This window comes from Setaria viridis, chromosome 5, assembly GCF_005286985.2.
Source record: "Setaria viridis chromosome 5, Setaria_viridis_v4.0, whole genome shotgun sequence".
NCBI lineage: Eukaryota > Viridiplantae > Streptophyta > Magnoliopsida > Poales > Poaceae > Setaria > Setaria viridis.
The window spans coordinates 31131307-31145964 of record NC_048267.2 but is presented as its reverse complement, the minus strand read 5'-3'; positions in this window follow the sequence as shown (position 1 = coordinate 31145964).

The window sequence follows — 14658 nt, the reverse complement described above, 5'->3', positions numbered from 1 at the left end:
GCTCCTGGAGCTCAGCTCAGCGGCGCAGAAGCTAGTGGATGAGATACGGACGTGGTGGAATCGGTCTTCTGGAAGATGGGGAGCTCGTCTGCGGTGGAAATTGGTGCACAGGAGTAGCTGGTTGGTGGAAGCTGCCCTGCTGCCCCCGCGCGATGCTGTCGCTGAGCTCATCTCGGCGCTCCATCGCCGCACCCCGCGTGACACTGTTGGCTGCGGCGATGCTCTGCAGGCGAGGTAGGTGGTAGGGTAGTGAGTTGGGTGGCATTTTGGGGTGTGATTTCGGTGGATTTCATGAGCAATTTGGTATTAGTGCTTGCATGGATGGGGCGGAGCTGCGGGGAGCTGGTATTTTTAGCTCTCCGGCCGTTCAGTACAAATTGGCGTGCGGCTTCGGATAGGCTTCGCACGCGAAGTCGGTTTTGACTTGTGCGTTTGGTAGGGCTCCTTGAGAAGTTGGTACCGTAGCCGTTTGTGAAGCCATACCAAAAGCACCCTAAATATGGAGTACGCCATCACCAAGTTTATTTGGAGGAGCTGGGGGAGGGGGTTACGAAGGAAAGGTTTCGGCGGAGTTGGTGCTTCCATACCTGAAATTGGGTTGGTATGTCATCGGCGGAGTGAGCATCGTGGTGGCAAACGCGCGGCGGCGAACTGGCGCACACAGCTGCAGCCAGGGTTCTGGCGGGGGCGATGTGCGCGTGCCGTCGCGTGAAACCCGCGATGGAGGCGGCCGCCGCAGCGAGGAGCTTGGCGACGACGCCCCCTGCCCGTGCGCGTGCGGGCCAGGCCGTAGTTTTGTTTTGAGAGGTCTGGCGCACACGCCTGCAAGAACTGGACTTGGGTTCATAGCGATAGAGAAAATGGCCCATATCGTCTCGAAAAAAACATGGCCCATATTGTACAAAAGGAAAGAGGACTTTTTTATTTTTATATTTTTTATTTTAGCATTTTGCAAAAATATATAGCCAAACAAAAAATTACAAATCTAGACCTATACCGCCGTTTGAAACGGCTATAGCCAGATGAAACGGCGGAAGGGGTACTGTAGCATCCTTACTGCCGTCTCAACGGACGGAATCTCCCACCACTCGGCACTACACTTTCAAAAAATTATAATTAATTCATATCAACTCGGATGGAGATAAACTTTATATGAAAATTGTAGATCTCGACGAGATCTACAACTTTATAGTTGAAACTTTTTTTTATTTGATGTCATATTGGTGCTCAAATAATCGACACAAGTTTTAGATTAAAAAATTCGAATTTTAGATCTGAAACTGGGTAGCACACTTTTAAAAAATGATAACTAATTCATATGAGCTCAGATAGAGATAAGTTTTATATGAAAATTGTAGTCCTTGACGAGATTTACAACTTTGTAGTTCAAACCGTTTTCATTTGGAGCTATTTAATTGCTCAAGTAATCATTTTTCGATCTGAAACTTGTGTCGATTATTTGAATACCAATATGACATCAAATGAAAAAAGTTTCAACTACAAAGTTGTAGATCTCGTCGAGATCTACAATTTTCATATAAAGTTTATCTCCATCCAAGGAGATTCTGTCAGTTGAAATGGCGGTAAGAATGCTACAGTACCCCTTCCTCCGCTTCATCTGGTGTTGACGCCAGATTTCGACACAAGTAAAATCGGCGTCAGGAGAGGAAGAAATTAAGAGATACGGCGAGATACAGGGGCGAAAATTGGAAATCGGCCAAGTGGCGCTACAGTTAAAGATCGGTTGGTTGGTGCTACAGTCCAGGATCGGTCGATGCTACAGTCGAGGATCGGCCGATTGATCTTTAGAATTCTGCCTCGCTTGACCTCTGGGGTTTGGGATCGGACGCGCCCGGTTCCCGATCGGTTACCCCTTGCCGATGAGGAAATCGGCCGGTTAGGAGGTTGGAATAGTTGGGCTGGTATGGGCTTAGAAAGGATTATAAAGATGAAGAGGGAATCAGCCCATGAAGCGCATAATAATCGACCTAGTACGAATCGTACTTGTAAATATTCATTTTCCATTTGAATTAGGGATAGAGTTCTAGTCAGATAAGGAGTCATTTGTACGGGGCTATTAATAGCCACTTTTGTAGATCTGTAATCATCAACAACTCAATACAACAAACTACTTTTTCCTCGTACTTACTTTCAAGCAGGCAACTTCGCCAACACTTTTTCTCCTTTTTCACGAGTTCGTACGGGTTGGCGGGGCTGCATCAACTTGACCTCCGGCTGATCTTGTAAGTTCCGTTTATCGAGTAATTTCTAAGCTTTAACTTCGGGCGCATCGCTGTCGTTTCGTTTAGATTTATTCACTAGTTATCGATATTCACTAGAGTTCTAGGTTTTACCTGTTGTTCTAGTTTTATCACCAGTTATCCAGCTAGGAATCGGCAATCTTGGCTTTTTCTCGTATTTCATCATTTAATTTACTTATTTTACGCATAGCCAACTAGATCTGTTCCTAGTGTTGCTACTGTAGCGTTGTATTGATTGCTCCAGCAGTTTTCATTCACGTTGTCCGGTAATCGGCTGCTTCATAGCCGATTTCTTTATTACAGCAAATTGGCCGATTCGCTGATAAGCTTTCTCGAGATCGGAAACTTAGCCGATCGCAACCTCTGGGATCTGACACGTCTTTTTCCTTGCCAATCAACAGGTCAGATTGGCTGGCACGCCGCGCGAACCGCACCAGGGCGATCACCTGAACAGGAGTTAAGCAGATTCTCCCGGGTCGTGTGTTAGACGCTGGGGATTCGGTCAGCCGGGTTCTAGCGCCAACACACTTTTGGCATGCTTGGTGGGACCAATACAACCGCCACCATGTCGAAAGCTGCTGAAGTCTCCGAAGATAACGTCATCGAAGTGACAGAGGCAGATCTCAGGGACGACCAGAAGGAAGAACTAGAGAAGCAGACGGCATACTACCGGAAGGCTTGCCTGCAGTCCTTTAGTCGCACCAGAAGTGGGGAGACTATTAAAAAGACTCCGTTTCCAACTCCCCGCCAGATCACAATCACCGAGGACTCGGACAAAATGTCCGAGATGGTCCAGCAGTCCGTTTATCAAGCCTTCATCGATCAATCCCCGGTGCTTGCAAATACGGTGTACAATGCCGTCATCAGCTCCTTGGCTAGCGGGGTATCTCAAGGGTACAAGGGACCGGCATATGCTCCGCCGATTCCACCAAACAAGAGTTATCTGAATTCGGCTTCTCAGCCGATCCTATTTCCAGTTGGGGGTTCAGGCGCTTCCTCATCAACGATCTCTATGGGGTATACTGGCACACAACACCTCCAGCCACATCCCGTTCAGTTGTCCTGTGCGCAGTTCCCTCCGGTTAACCCAGCACCTTGGGGGGCACCATCAGCTACGGCCGTTCAGGATCAATCGGCCAATCAGGGAAGTCCCCAATTCCAGGCGTCTTTCCAGGCAGCCACTCGACCAACTATGCCACCGTACCAGCCTGTCGCACCAGAGATGAGCAAAGCAGCAGAGCTCGTACTATATGATGAAACGAGTGGCTCATTCAAACAGTCGATCCTGAATACACAGCCGGCTATAACATATCAAATGCCACATACTTTCACTCAGCATCAAGTCATCCCGCCGCCGATATACCAGCACGTACCAGTCCCTCAGCCAACAGTTTACCAGCAACAGCTGGACTGGTCGGCACGTATAGCAGAGGTGATTCAGGAACAATTCGGCTTGAAGCCGAAGGTGCAGACTTACACCTACAGGACACCGTACCCGTCTACGTACGACTTACTGCCGTTTCCCCATCGGTATAAAGTTCCTGACTTCACCAAGTTCTCGGGGATGGACGACACCTCAACCGTAGAACACGTAAACAGATTCATCATCCAATGCGGAGAGGCAGCGGCGCAAGATGCTCTACGGGTGCGGCTCTTCTCGTCGTCTTTGTTTGGGTCGGCCTTCCAGTGGTTCACAACATTACCGCCCAACTCGATTATTACATGGGCTGATCTGGAGAGGCAGTTTCATAAATACTTCTACGCCGGGGTACATGAGATGAAGCTATCCGATTTGACCAGCCTCAGGCAGAGAAGCGACGAGCCGATATCCTCATATGTGCAGAGGTTTCGGGAAATCAGGAACAAATGCTATTCTCTAGCTCTAACTGATGCACAGCTGGCTGATATAGCCTTTCAAGGTCTCCTGCCTCACATCAAGGAAAAATACGCCTCACAAGAGTTTGAGAGCTTGAGCCAAATCGTCCACCGATTGTCTGGACAAGAGGTACGTTCTTTCGATCCACGAAGGAATTTTCAGAAGAAGGTGGCATACTTGGAAGAGGTTGAAGCCGAAGAAGATGCAGAAGTCGGTCTTGCAGAATGGGTTAAAGGGAAAAAGCCGATATCATGTCCGTTCGGCAAAAAGGAGCTAGAAACGTTCGGCTTTGATACTTCAAAGGCCGATAAAATCTTTGACCTCCTTCTCCAGGAAGGACAGATCAAGCTCTCGCCATACCATACCATTCCTTCTGCCGAACAGCTGAAGAAGATGAAATATTGCAAGTGGCACAACGCTACATCCCATGACACTAATGAGTGCAAAATCTTCCGGCAGCAGATACAGTCGGCCATTGAACAGGGCAGACTTAAATTTGAAGTGCCAACAAAACCAGCCAAGCCGATGAAGATCGATCAGCACCCCTTCCCCACCAACATGGTTGACACGGGGAAGAACTCGCTCCAAACCAAGGTACTGACATCCGAATCGGCTAAAAAGAGTGGTGCCGTAGACCCCAGAAATCAAGCGGCGCCTGAAGACATGAAGGGGAAGCGGCGGATGGAGGACGATGACGGCGGATCAGGTGAGCCACGCATTACTTCCCAATTCCTGCTCCACAAATATCAGCGGCAACATGAACGCTCAAGATCCCGGGAAGAAGCGATGAGGCGACATGAAGATCACTGGAGATGCCCGTTCTTCATCCACTGTTGGGAAAGCAACCTCCGGTTACCTTCGGCCGATAATTGCCCAGAGTGCAACGGCCCGTATCGTAACAATCGGCCGTTCAACAGGTCTCGCTCCAGAGACTGGAGACCAGAGCCGATCAGCAGGAACTGGCGCGACCAAGACGACCGGCGCCCTCCCATGCGTGATCGGCTGGGGGGCAAAAGTGACCGATATGACCGGTCGGAAGGCACGCACCATGATAGGCCGGGGGGCAGATTTGATCGACATGACAGGCCAGAAAACAGGGCCAGCGTCCACAGTCGGCTTGAAGAGATGGCCGATGCTCGAGTGTCAGACGAGAATCCTTTAGGACGCGAACCGGAATGGGAACGCGCCAGGCCACGAACCAAACCAGTGAACCCCAGGTGGTGTCCTGATGGATTGACCAAGTCTCAAAAACGAAGAATCCAGCGTCTCCGCTAGTGGGAACAGCAGGAGGAAGAACAACAGTACACGACGGACAAGAGGGAAGGCAGGTCTCAGGTATGGCGCCCCAAAAGAAACGACAGAGGAGGCGACGAATTGGCAGGCGATGAATCGGCAGCCGACATCGGCATGGTTTTCATACTGCCGATGGAGTTCATGACTCCTGCTGACCGACAGGACATATCGGCGATGGAAGAACAGATGGCACAATTGGCTTTGGAACCAATGGCAGCCACATTCGAGAAGCCCGAAGATGACAAACGGCAGCACCTGAAAGCGTTGTTTCTTAAAGGGCATGTCAACGGCCGACCCCTCACCAGATTAATGGTAGACGGAGGAGCCGCAGTCAACATCATGCCATACGCCATGCTCCGGAAGCTTGGGAAAGGCGATGATGACCTAACCAAGACAGATATGATGCTCAAGGAGTTCGAGGGCAACATATCCCCCACTCGCGGCGCCCTCTGCGTCGACCTCACCATCGGCAGTAAGACCCTTCCTACTACTTTCTTTATCATTAATGGCAAGGGGTCCTACAACATGCTACTTGGCCGAGACTGGATACATGCAAATTGCTGTGTTCCATCTACAATGCACCAATGTCTTGTACAATGGGTCGGCGACAACATCGAGGTGGTCACCGCCGATTCCGCATACAGCATCGCAGCAGCCGACACGCAGCAGTGGAGCTGCGAAACCGTCAAGTGCATATCCGGGAAAGTATGGGATACTGACTTCTTGAAGGTGTCCGATTTTGGCCTGCAGCCGATCCGAGCAGTCGGCTCCGAAGACTCAGATTAAATGGATCAGTCCGCCCGAGAAGATGGGAAGCTAGGGCACGAGTTCACGTCGGCCGATTCATTAGAGATGATAGACTTAGGCGATGGCACCAAACCAAGGCCGACATATATTAGTGCAAATTTAGATCCGGAATACAAATGTAAACTGACAAGTTTGTTAAGAGAATTTAAGGATTGTTTTTCCTGGGAGTATCATGAGATGCCCGGATTAGACCGATCTATTGTTGAACATCGGCTACCCATAAAACCAGGATATCGGCCGTATCAACAGCCTGCACGGCGGTGCAATCCTAAAATCCTACCGGACATAAAAGCCGAAATAACTCGGCTAATTGAAGCAAAATTTATTCGGCAATGCCGTTATGCCGAGTGGATCTCCAACATTGTACCAGTATACAAGAAGAATGGAAAGCTACGCGTGTGCGTCGATTTCAGGAATCTTAATCAGGCCACACCAATGGACGGGTACCCCATGCCAACGGCCGACGTGCTGATAGATGCCGCCGCGGGACACAAGGTTATTAGTTTCATGGATGGAAACGCTGGGTACAATCAGATACTTATGGTCGAAGAGGACATACCCAAAACGGCCTTCAGATGCCCAGGTCACCTTGGTTTATTCGAGTGGGTGGTAATGACTTTCGGCTTAAAAAACGCCGACGCTACGTATCAGAGAGCCATGAACTACATATTTCACAAACTCATCAGCATACTGGTAGAAATCTACATCGACGACGTCGTAGTCAAGTCAAAAGGACATGAGGAGCATCTGACCGATTTGCGAAAAGTGTTGGAATGCACTAAGAAACATGGGCTGAAGATGAATCCGAATAAGTGTGCCTTCGGCGTATCCGCCGGACAATTCTTAGGATTCATGGTGCACGAGCAGGGAATAGAAATCAATCAGAAGACTATAGCGGCCATCAACAAAGTCGTGGCCTCGCAGAATAAAACTGAGTTGCAATCTCTGATCGGCAAGGTGAATTTCATCAGAAGATTCATATCTAATCTATCTGGGCGAATCCAAGCTTTCACACCACTATTAAAGTTGAAGCCCGACCAGGAGTTCATATGGGGGGAAGAGCAACGCAAGGCACTGGAAGATATCAAGCAGTACTTGGTCTCACCACCGGTATTGGTCCCTCCTCAAACTGGTAAGCCGTTTAAACTATATTTATCAGCCGATGAAAAGGCTATTGGGTCGGCTCTAGTCCAGGAGTTTGAGGGAAAGGAACGAGTAATTTATTATGTCAGTAGGAGACTTCTGGACGTCGAAACAAGGTATCCTCCAGTGGAGCGGTTGTGCCTATGCCTTTACTTCTCATGCACCAAACTCAGGCACTATTTGCTGTCGACGGAATGTGTGGTTGTATGCAAAGACGACGTGGTAAAATACATGCTATCATTGCCGATTTTGAAAGGACGAATCGGCAAATGGATCTTAGCTTTGTCAGAGTTTGACCTTCGGTATGAATCGGCGAAAGCCGTCAAGGGTCAGGTCATGGCCGATTTCATCGCCCAACACTGCGGATCAGAGGCTACCTTCATGGAACCGGTACCTTGGACTTTATACTTTGATGGATCGTCATGTGGGGTCGGATCAGGAATCGGCATCGTCCTCATATCGCCTCGGGGGGCAAGCTAAGATTTTTCTCTGCCGATAGAAGCAACCGCCACTAACAATCAAGCAGAGTACCGAGCTGTATTGAAGGGATTACAATTGCTAAGAGAAGTCAAGGCTGATTCTATCAAAAGTTTTGGAGATTCCATGCTTATTGTGGATCAATTAACAGGGAAGTCCGAATGCAAGGACGATGTATTGAGGATTTATTACGAAGATTGCCTGCAGCTCTTAAAAGAGTTCAAATCAGCAGTAATCGAACACATCCCAAGGAATCACAACGAGGATGCCAACAAGCTCGCCCAGCACGCATCTGGGTATCGGCCAATTCAAGGCGCTATGGCTCTGGAACTCGCGGCCGATGACTGGCGAAAAGAAATTGCCGACTACGTGAAAGATCCATCTAAGAAAGTGGATCGGCGGGTGCGTTTCCATGCTACCAAATACGTACTACTGGAAGATGACTTGTTCTACCGAACAATTGACGGCATCCTACTCAAGTGTCTGGGAACAAAGGAGGCTAAGACTCTGATGGGAGAAATCCATGAGGGGGTGTGTGGAGCCCACCAGTCGGCCCATAAGATGAATGGATGATCAGGAATAATGGGTATTACTGGCCGACGATCCTCGAAGATTGCTTCAAATATTATAAGGGATGCCAGGATTGTCAGAAATTCGGGAATGTCCAACGTGCGCCCACGTCGGCCATGAATCCCATTATCAAACCATGGCCGTTCAGAGGATGGGGAATAGACCTTATCGGCCAATTTATCCTCCATCAAGCAAAGGGCACAAATTTATTCTAGTGGCCACCGATTACTTTACCAAATGGGTGGAAGCAATTCCGTTAAGAGCCGTGACATCGGCTGCCATGGTCGACTTCGTAAGGGACCATATCGTCTACCGATTCGGCATTCCCCAGACTATCACAACCGATCAAGGGACAATGTTCACATCAGGAGAATTCGAGGAGTTCACAGCTGATATGGGAATCAAATTGTTAAACTCCTCTCCATATTATGCCCAAGCTAACGGCCAGGCCGAATCCTCCAACAAAGGGATAATAAAGTTAATCAAGAGGAAGATGGAGGAGCAGCCGAAAAAGTGGCATCTATGTTTGACTGAAGCCCTATGGGCATACAGGATGGCTTGCCATGGATCCACCAAGTTGTCCCCTTATCAGTTGGTGTACGGTCACGATGCAGTACTACCATGGGAAGTGAGGGCGGGGTCGAGACGCACTTCGATCCAGGACCAGTTGACGGCCGATGACTACTCCTCACTCATGAAAAGGGAGCTTGATGACTTGGCTGGCCAACGATTGAGAGCTTTGATAAGCATCGAGGAAAACAAGAAGAAAGTGGCCAGGTGGTATGATAAGAAGGTCAAAGTCAAACAATTCTCTCCAGGGGACCTGGTTTGGAAGTTAGTGTTGCCGATTGGGTCGAAAGATCCTAAATTCGGAAAGTGGTCCCTATGTGGGAAGGGCCGTATAAAATCGGCAGATGTGCTCCAGGAAACGCTTATATTCTGAAAACAACCGAAGGAGAAGAGTTTACTAGGGCTCTGAACGGAAGGTACTTGAAAAGGTACTACCCTAGTATATGGGTCGGAGCATAAAGGATCGACCACGATAAACAGCACACAGCCGATACAAAAAGGTTCGTCTAGAGAAAACATGTAATCGTCCAAATCGGCCGATGTATTCATTCGGTACGGACGGTGGGTTACACGGCCGACAAGGTACAAGTCGCCCTTAGAACAAAAAATAATTAACCACGCTTTTTCTTGCGCTCTCTTTCAGCCCGACCTAGTTCTATCAGAAGACGGATGTACTCTTCTTCTATCTCTTTCATCGCAACCTCCGCTTCCACTTGACGGGGGAGAGGGTGGCTCCGGTCCATTGACGGGCGTGATGTTCCTGCTGCTGCATCTTCAAGGACGACTTGTTGAGGAAGCAGATGACTTCTGTCGGCTTGAGGTCGCCGGCGGGCGTTGCCGTCCAGAAAATCCCAGATCCGTCGGATGTCAGCAGGGACATGCTCTTGGAGTTCGTCACGATGAGCCCTGATTAAATCCTTGTCCTCTTGCGACAACGGTTCATCGGGGTGCATGAGTTCGATGGCTCGCTCAAGTTCAGGGCTAAGGCGCCGTGGCTGTGAAAAGTAACGATCAAAAAAGGAGATTCCCTTCAGAAGATCTAAACTAAAGAAAAGGATGAAGGCAAAACTTTCACCTGGTTAACAAAGGAAGAGGAAGAGAGGATGAAGAAGACATGACTGAAGGTCGCACCGATGAAAGCAAGTTGGGAAGATGAAGCCGAGCTAGACTGGTACTCTTGGAACGGGGGCCTAGGCCGGCATTTATAAGAAAAGGAGGCGTAGATGTTTGGTAAGGCGCGTCCCGTCGGAGGTGAGAAAGGCAATAAATAAAAGAGGCGCCACGAAGGACGGTCAAAGCGGTCATTAAATGTTCGTACAAAAATGGCCAGTACTTTTACAGGTTACCTAGAAGGGCATCGATAGCCGCAATCGCTCGGCGCCGGATCTGATCGGCAGAATCCAGGACCCATTGGTCATCATTTGCTGATCCGGGGACTTCTGGCATATTGCGGTGGAGTTTAAGGGCTTCGTGGGCCAGATGCTGCCTCTCCCGTTTCAGATCGGCGATGACGGATGGGAGTTCTTGAAGCCTCTTCTCTTCGGCATTTATTGCTTTGGTCACCTGTTCCACCTCCTTGGCAAGCTCTGCCCTTCGGCGTTTGAGGCGATCTATCATGCCGACGATTCCCGGGCGAGAGTCTTCCAGGAAGTGAATTCGTTGATGCACCTCTTGGGCCTGACGCTTGTACGTTCCTTCTTCTTCACGAGTCTTGGCCAATTTGGCGCGATCGGCCATGTGACGCAGGGCCCTGAAAACCGGGATCCTCATTGACTCGATATACGTGGCTGGCGCCAAAGCTTCTTCCGCTTCTTCTGGCACCCGCCCGCTGACGTCACCGAAGAGCTGCCGAATCGGCGAGGCGTCTTCTACCAATCGGCCGATGTCTTCTTGAAGAAGGGATCGGATGCTGGTAAGTTTGGCGCGGACGTCATCAGGGATGGAGCTCAAAGTGACTTGGCGAGAGGCGACTTCCTCGTCATCAGAAAGTGCGACCGCAAATGAGAAGAGACTGTTGTCAGGATTGTCCTGTTCCTGGAAATAATAAGTCAAGAAGAAAAACAAATCAGCCAATGGTGATAGCGAATCGGCTAAGTAAGGGTGAAAAGTCTCTTACCTCCTTGAATCAGATTTCCTCAAGATTTTTTTGGGGAGCCGTCATCCTCGATTCAGGAGCTGGTGCCATTGGTTCATCAGAAGAAGAAGATCCTACGATGATTGGTGCTGTGCTCGGGCCAGCTTCCCGGGAGATGACCATTGGTTGATTAAGAGGGGTGCTTAGCGTACCGGTGACCTGTGTCAAAGGATTGAATGAGAACAACATTCGAATACTAGGAGAATCGGTTGAAGAGTGTTATACCTCGACGGATGGAAGCGGGGGCGCGTCGATGACCGATTGGATTGCTGCCAATTGTTGTGGGTCTATGAAGTGATCTGTGCAGTCTAAGATAAGAGGAGTTAGTATAGAGACATCAATCGGAAGGATTGAACACAAGTTTACCTGCGCGGCCTCCACCAGTAATGATGCAGCAGCTGCCCCAGCTTGCGTGACGACTTGAGTATCTATTTCTCTGGCAGCTTGAGTAGGCAGTGCGGCCGAAGTTTCTGCCGATATGATCGTAGGAGGATCAGCCGATTCTATACGAGCTCGAACTCGGCGACTGGTCTTCTTGGTAACTTTCTTCGGCGCCTGCTTTGATCGGCCAGCGATCACATCCACGGAAGGGGCATCGTAGCCGATAAGGGGGAAGATGGTGTATGGATGATGATCTTCTATCGGCGGGCTGCTCCGGCTGCGTGTTGGGGGGACACGGTTCTCAGACTGAAGCAATAGCAAGAGGTTAGTATACGTATTCAACCGCGTTGATAAAGAAGTGAAAATCGGCTAGGGAAAAATACCTCGGCGTTCGGGTCGATGTTGGTCGGATCCAGGAGATTGCAGTATGTCGACGCGGAGTTGCAGAAAAGGTATTGTTTTCATTCGGCCCACCAAAGCTTGAATGGTTGGACAGCGAAGGGAGCTACTATCCAATCATTCAGGTCAATGGTGCTGGAGTCTGGGACCCGATCTCGCAGCCGACTATAGTCAAGACCTTTTGTGAGCTCATCTCTGAACTTAGCTCGGCCGGCGAAGTACGCTTGAATCGGCAGCTGACCCATGCCGAATTGACGTGCTGCAGCAGAGGGATTGTAAAACTCATACGTAGGAGCATCTTTCCCTGAGAAGAAGTTGGCCGGTAGGATTCCTGGTTTAATTAACTCATCTGTGAGGTCTTCGTCGAATCAGCCGGTAGTCGAGTCGAAGCAAGAAGGGAGCTCAAAGATTGGGTCATCTCGCCGATAAGGAAACCAGATGGTTGCATCTTCATTAAAACCGTTATAAAAACACCGAAAGTACTCAGCCACTTTGGTAGCAGAGTACGGGCAACCGGGAAAGGCCGATGCCGCTTCGCCGAAAGATGTACATCGGCGTCGGGCAGTGGGATCCTCTGCCGATTCGATGCTGGGGAACGTCATGTGTTTCACTCTCTGCTGAGAAATCTTGCTCATGTACAGGTTCAGCAATAAGTTAATGAACCACCAGGGTCCACCTGGATTTCCAATCGGCTCCCCTTGGGATAGTTTGATGCCGATTTGGTGAAGCATGTGGTATGCTGCTCCTAGTAAGTGTTTTCCAAGAGGAACAGAAGTCCCTATTGATAATGCTTCAGCTAAAGCTTGGGTGTTGGTCAATGGGCCAGCTGCTCTCCCACAGAAGAAGTGCTTCTCTAACCACATCATTAGGAAGGCCGTGTGTTCTCTGTTCTCGACAGGTCCGGCCCTTTTGTTGCATCTAATGAAGCCTTTCCACCCGCCGATTCCCCTTGTGTCCAGCCGATGTGATGTTGCAGTTAACAGGCAGAAAGGGGTGTCCGGGAGGAAATGTCCAGGCCGGTCAGCAAAACCACGTCGGCCAGTGTGGGGGTCATGGGTCCGTGTCCAAACAAGAATGCATTAAGAGCATCAGACCAAAAGTAAGAAGCTGCCATCACTAATGGTTCATTCCGCTCCATTTGGGACAGGGATAGATTGATGCATTGGCTGATTTTGAGCTCGTCCCATTGGACCCTCTTGGATGCGGCTATCCGCTGGTAACAATCCCTCCAACCGGGAGTTTCATTCAGCCAAGACCTAAAGGTGCCCAACCAATGATCTAGGTCCATGGTTGATTGTTTGAAGGGGATCCTATGGGTTTCCAAATTGATTAGCTCCGTTGGATCTGGGTTTCCCATGGGTCCAAGGCAAACAAGGCCGGGATTTCCCGTAAGATGAATGGTGATGCGATGTCTAACCGCCTAAAAAAGGAAAAGGGGGTGCGAAAGTAAGAAATAGATCTGAAGTAAATGTATTACCGATAAAGGAAAGATTCGGTGATGACCTCTGGGATGAAGTTCCTTGTAGTCGGCGGGATCGCCGGTGCAGCTGCGGAAGACGAAGCCGCCATTGGGATCTCGAAAGAAGCTTCAACTTTCGCTAATGGAGCTCTTTCTTCCGACGATGGGGCCACCACTGTCGCTGCTAGAACCTCCACCGAAGGCACTATTTCTGGAGCTTCGCGCGCAGGTGAGGTGCCTGAAGGTGCCGCCATTGGAGGGGGAGGAAGGAAAGTGACGGGAAGACGGTGCCGGAAAGCTGGGGAACTAAGGAAAAATGCTGGAGGAAGAAGAAGGCTCGTGCGCTGAGGAAGAAGGACGTGAGCTCGAAAAGGAAGTGCAGGATGTGCTGATATTTAAAGGGGGCCTGAGGAGGGGTAAAAATGGAATTTTTACCGCGCCGGCGTTTCGAGTTTTTCGGGAGTACTGGTTGTCGTGGGCGCCCGTTTCGAAAAGATTACAATCATCAGGTTGAAGACCGCGAAACGGAAGGATATTTTCATTGCGGCTGTTTTGGAGGGGAAGTTGAATAGAATTTCGAAGTAAAGACTATGTTTTACTCCGAAACTGGGGGGCATGTGTTGACGCCAGATTTCGACACAAGTAAAATCGGCGTCAGGAGAGGAAGAAATTAAGAGATACGGCGAGATACAGGGGCGAAAATTGGAAATCGGCCGAGTGGCGCTACAGTTAAAGATCGGTTGGTTGGTGCTACAGTCCAGGATCGGTCGATGCTACAGTCGAGGATCGGCCGATTGATCTTTAGAATTCTGCCTCGCTTGACCTCTGGGGTTTGGGATCGGACGCGCCCGGTTCCCGATCGGTTACCCCTTGCCGATGAGGAAATCGGCCGGTTAGGAGGTTGGAATAGTTGGGCCGGTATGGGCTTAGAAAGGATTATAAAGATGAAGAGGGAATCAGCCCATGAAGCACATAATAATCGACCTAGTACGAATCGTACTTGTAAATATTCGTTTTCCATTTGAATTAGGGATAGAGTTCTAGTCAGATAAGGAGTCGTTTGTACGGGGCTATAAATAGCCACTTTTGTAGATCTGTAATCATCAACAACTCAATACAACAAACTACTTTTTCCTCGTACTTACTTTCAAGCAGGCGACTTCGCCAACACTTTTTCTCCTTTTTCACGAGTTCGTACGGGTTGGCGGGGCTGCATCAACTTGACCTCCGGCTGATCTTTGTAAGTTCCGTTTATTGAGTAATTTCTAAGCTTTAACTTCGGGCGCAT